The sequence below is a fragment of the Aulonocara stuartgranti genome, assembly GCF_965226115.1.
Source record: "Aulonocara stuartgranti genome assembly, chromosome: 3".
In the NCBI taxonomy this organism is placed as follows: Eukaryota; Metazoa; Chordata; class Actinopteri; order Cichliformes; family Cichlidae; genus Aulonocara; species Aulonocara stuartgranti.
The window spans coordinates 12,846,068-12,851,810 of NC_138941.1; positions in this window are offsets into that span (position 1 = coordinate 12,846,068).

The window sequence follows — 5,743 nt, forward strand, 5'->3', positions numbered from 1 at the left end:
CTTTTTAACTGGTTCACGTCTCAAGTTCACACTTCTTTCCATAACAGCTACATCCTTTTATCATATCAATAAACACATCACATTGTCTTCTGCAGTGTCTTACTGGCTAAACAGTTCTATTCAATAACAGCATTGGTAAATACATTACATTTGTTCCCTCCAGTAATTTACTGGCAAAATCACTATTTAGTGCATCATGAAACACAGCTTGTTTAATCAACCCATGAATGCCTCTGTTAGCTACACAGAGTTGCTCAGAGTGCTTGTGTTACACTAGCTAATCTACTCAGTCACTTTAACAGAACTATTAACATTCACATCTCACAGAACTGATTTGATTGGAGCATTACAACACGTTTGCACAGAGCATAGGAGCGCACTGACTCTGCTTCACGAGCGCTCCACCTAACGAGCGGGCTCGCGGTGCGGTCGCGCGGGACACTCCTCTGGTTTTCTCCCGTGTTTACATATAAATAACTTTGGCGGACCGCCTTAACTCTCCCATTCACATTAACGTGGGTAACCATGGTGACAATAAACAACATTTTCGGTGCGAGCACCGTGTACCGACCTGTAAAAGCAGGTGAAGAGCAGAGTAAGGAAGACACGATGCGTCTCTGCTTTCCTCCAGAACGTGTCTGAGGAAGCAGCGGAAGGTGGGCTCCACTTACTGCTCCCCGAAACCCCGGAGCAAGCACCAAAGTTCCGCCCTCACTGCTTTCTAACATAAAATGAATCCCTGTTACATGGATTTTCTATCCTCTTAAAGAAACTGAAAATAAATACATATAGCAATGAAAAATGTCTCGTTACATGACTGTTTCACACAAAATAATATTAATGTGGTCATTCCCTCACAGGGGTGCCACAACTACACTGCTGTTTTGACAGAGACACAGTGTGTTTATCTAACTTGGCTGAAGCCAAAGTTCTCCAGACAAATTCAGTCTGTTTCTGCCAAGTGTGAACTCACTGGATGAGCGCCAGATACACAGAATCAAAAAGGGATAAATTAGTTTTCTTATGTCATGTTCCCGTCACAAACTGGCTCAAGGAGAGGGGAAGCAGGAGTCCACAGATGAAATGTTCCTATAAATAAAGTGGAATTTATTCAAACTTTACCAAAACTTCAACACACCAAATACAAGCAGTTCAGCAGGGAGTGGATGTGTGTTGCATGTGCCAGGTGGATGCAGAGAGAGGCCAGGGCCACGTTCAAACCTGAACACGCTGCACAGTGTTTTGTTCCATTTGTTAGGGATGAATGAAATGCTTCCTTGAAAGGATGTGTGCAGTCACCAGTGGGCGTGGAAGCATGTGCGCCCTCATTTGGTGGGTGTGCAAGAAAAGTCATCCTGTCACACAGTAATGCCTACATAAATCACACCACTCTGCTTAAAATAATAATGTTTAGTGAAGCAGGTGAAGCAAAGGGCTGCTTTTAATAGGCTGGGAGACCCAGGTGTGCTGCTTTAGCTGCTGAGCCTCTTATGACAGAACAGCGGAGAGTGGTAAGAAGGGAGGAGGGGGTCTGGCTGTGTTTGTGAACGATAGATGGTGTAACTCTGGGCATTTCTCTATCAAAGAGACGCTATGCTGTAAGGACATTGAGCTTACATTACATTACATTTGATTTATGTAATGAACACATTTTGAGCTCTTAAAGAAATATAACAAAGGAAAGCTGAACTACAATGATCCATGTAGCAAACACAAACTGTTATATCGCCTTTGGGCTTTTGGAGCCTTGACCTGACTTTTAAAAAAAGCGCGTTCATGCAAACATCGTCGGGTCTGCCGTGATATGTTTACAACGGGACTTCTGCTCCTGAACCTCTGCGCACAGCGTCTGCAGGTCGGGGCTGTACAAAGTCACTTTATCTCTACAGGACTATAAGCTGTCGTCTGTGAGGCGTGAGCGTGTTTGTTTGAACACAGTTCACGGTGGAGAACAGCTGCTGACATAATGTGGATCCGAAGATCCATAACTGGCCTACCTGGGGCTGAAAGTCTCCATAAATGCAGGCGTTTCGGCGGCTACACCGGCTTCCACGAGTGTGACGCTTATTTTGAGAAAATAATAGAATATAAATGTATTTTTATATTTCAATATCACAATAATCTTCCAATGTAGAACTACAAGTTAAAAAAGAACTAACATAAATCAAATCCACTTCAGCTAAATACTTCTCATTTATTTCCATCTTACATGCTGTGACTGCAGCCATTCCCACATCTCTGTGAATGGGACTCATGGACATGGATCAGTGGTTGTTGATCAATGGTCCTGAGAATCTGCATAATTAAGATGAAGGAACGGAGCTCCCAGCCCATCGTTCCTGCAGCTGCTTTCAGTCTTTATGCAAATGTCCTGTTTGTAAGACTGAAACCTGCAGCTGAGACTGAAGACGTCACCTGATGATGACGACACGTTTCTCCCACAAAACGCTGCGTCCAGATGAACAGAAGCAACAGACTCACTTTCCTGGATGATTGAGATGCATCAAGACTTCATTGTGTGTTACTTCTCATTCAGCACAGACACATTATTCCTGTTAGGTCATGTCAGCTGTCACTCAGTACAAGCACAACTGTGAACAACACAAACTTCTCTTCAATGTGTCACAGAAACACTAAGTGTGAGAGCCTGTATGACACACAGGACAGACTGTAAGCTCTGCTGGCTGCACAGCACTTTGTAGCAGTTTTCCAACATGTCCTCCACCCGTGATGTCAGTGGTGGGACCCCAGTCACAGCACTCAGCACCACCTCCTTTAAATGGATTTTATAGCAGTTCCTCCCGTTACTCGGTGCAACGCTTCTTAAATGTGTTTTTGCAGGATAAAACACAGCAGGTGGTGTAGAGAGGACGTCAGCTGACGGAGCAGAGGGAGGCAGACTGTGGATAAATGACAGAGTGAGAGGAGAGCAACCATGACAGAAGCACAGGTGTGGCAGATAGAAGTGGCTTTATAGACACTTATTGTCAGTCCTCGTGCATGCTGTGGAAATAAGTGTCTGTGTCATGAGGTGACATGTGAGCTTATCTTTGGTCAATAAAGCTGAACGACCAGTTTTCACTTTGCTTGTTACGCTTGTTTAGTGACGTCTGGGTTTCTGTGGAGCCCGAATTTTGATGAGTTCTGGTGAAATCATCTGAGATCATCTGAGCATCGGTGAAGAGTCAGCAGAGAAAGTGTGGGACAGAAGTTTGCTTTGGACACATGGACTGAAATCAAAAAGTAACAAACAGGATTTCCAATGGACAGTATGGAGAAGTGAAAGTACACAAAGGCTGTGCTGGAACACGTGTGTTACACTTTTTGACAGCTGAGAACAAAACACAATATTTTGCATCATCTCTGCAGTGTCTCTTCTTTCCTCTGCTGTTGTGCTTTTAGCTCCAAACTGTTTCAAATGGTTTGTCAGCAAGCTGACCTCTGACCTCTGCAGTACTAACTCCTGACCCGTACAAAGAGCGGGCGTTTCTGACCTTTGACCTGCAGCTGTATGTCTCTCAGTCTCAGTTCTTCTCTCCGTCACTGATGGAGCAGGTGTAGTTGCTGCTGACAGTCAGTCGTTTGTTTTCTCAGAGTGAGGCTGAAGTCTGAACTGTTCAGAGCATCAGGTCTCATCAACGTGCGCTGCTGTAACGCCGCTTTGTCCTCTGAGATCACCAGGTATGAAACCTGAGTGCTGACAGAGCAGCATGTTCCCCCTCATTCACCTCCACCACCACAGCCAAGGCATGCTGGGAAACTGAGGACACACAGACGGAGAACTGAAGTGTCTGCTGTGTGTTCATCTCAGAGTCCTCACAGGTGACACATTAGCTCCAGAACACCAAGCCAGGTGTTTGAAGCCTGACAGGGATTCTTCCCATCCAGAGGGAGGATTTAGCTGCACAACAATGAACATTAGTGTGTAGTTTAGAAACACAGACTGTGCCTGCACTGCATCTAGTGAAGAAAAGTGTTACTGCCAGAGAACCAGGCTCCTTTAAAGCAGCTGATATTAAGGTTGAAAAATCAACAATAAGCTGATGTAATCAACGTTTCACAAAATGGTCAGCAGCTAAAATCTGGAGCCGTTCTTTGGTGGTAATTAACAGTTTGTTCTTGTTAGCTAATTATGTCATTAAAGGTAGCAGCAGAAGCCTTGTGTTGAAAGCCCATTCACTCACACATTCACACAGTATGTGTGTGTCTGTGTTACACTGTGGACATCCCTTCTGTTGGAGCGCCATCTTGTGGCAGGTTTAAGAAATGTTCTTCTTGTAAATCCAAACTGATGCACCTCCATAGCAGACTGTGGAGGCTTTCAGTGACATGAAGACTTGATTTATACTGTCATATTCTCCTGTTACACAAAGCACAGCACGCTGAACATGGATGAACTGAAACTCCCAGCATCTGACTGAGGAAAAGCACAAATCATTCTCACACTGACTCCTGCTTGATTTTAGATTTGCTTTCAAATCCTCACACTTTCATATGAAGCACTAAATGGGCTCCAGACTGTTTATCTCAGCTTCCTGTCAAACACACTGCTGCTCACACCGAGGCTCAGTTTACTCCTCCAGCCTGGCTTAACCTGCTGTCTGTTAAAAACAGTCCCACACTCCTCTGTTTAATCCTTCTGATCAGACTCTTTGATTTTGTATTGTTTTTACCTGAAGTTGTGTTTTTGACATGGTTCTGTCTGTGAAATAAAGCTCACACACACACTGCTACAGTCCTTCATACACTTAGAAACGAAGCTGCTCCTTTCCTCAGTGCTGACACATAAAGAAGAGTTGGTTTTATATCCAACACGTCTCTGTTCCAGAAAACAGCTTCAGCAGCCTCTGAGTCTGAACTTGGAGTTGGTTATAAGCCACAGGCCTGTGTGCACAGCAATGAGGAAATATAATGCAGTAAGTGAAACATGGATGTGTGGAACAGATTATCCCAAAGGTTGATTCTGTTCATCTGGACGTTCTCAGTGAAACATTTGGTCTCTCGGTCAGGTGACTCCTTTAGTCTCAGCTGACTGCAGGTTTCCAAACCTTTGTCACTGGATCACTCACTTCATCTCCAACGTGTCCCTGACACAGACAGCTGGAGCCGTTACAGCAAAATCATTGATCATCGTTTTTAGAACATTAGCTGGTGTTGGTGGGCAGGCTAGCAGTGCTAATTGTTAGCACTAGTTCTGCTGCTCTCCCTTTGTCTCTGTTATTGTTGGTCTTTAGTGAACAATAGAAAGTGTCTTCATGAGACTGTTGCCTAATGTTCAAATGTAGATAACACCACCTGCACCAACCTGTTACACAGCACAACCCTCTGGTGTAGCTTTGGCTGGAGCACATATTGGCAGCTCCAGTGACATCACCACTCCATGGTGACATCATCTCTACAGACTGTGGCTGTTACATATCCTCACCTGGTAATAATAAGACTGTCCTCAGCTGCACACAGCTCCAAGATGAACAAACTGAAGTAAATACAAATTAGAGTTACGATAGATTGAAATCTTGTAATCAGAGCTGATTCTTAGTGAAACTCTCACAACATCATATCATGATCCTGGGTTAGTGTCTCGGTCTCAGATCACAACATCAGCACAGGCTTGGCTTGGGTGAGGTATTGAGTGGTTCTTGTCCATGACAGCTGCAGGTACAGTGCCATCAGCCATGCTGCACCACATGTCTGCCCAGGAACATTAGTGTGGCTGAGTCTCATGTAAACATTGTGCTAAAGT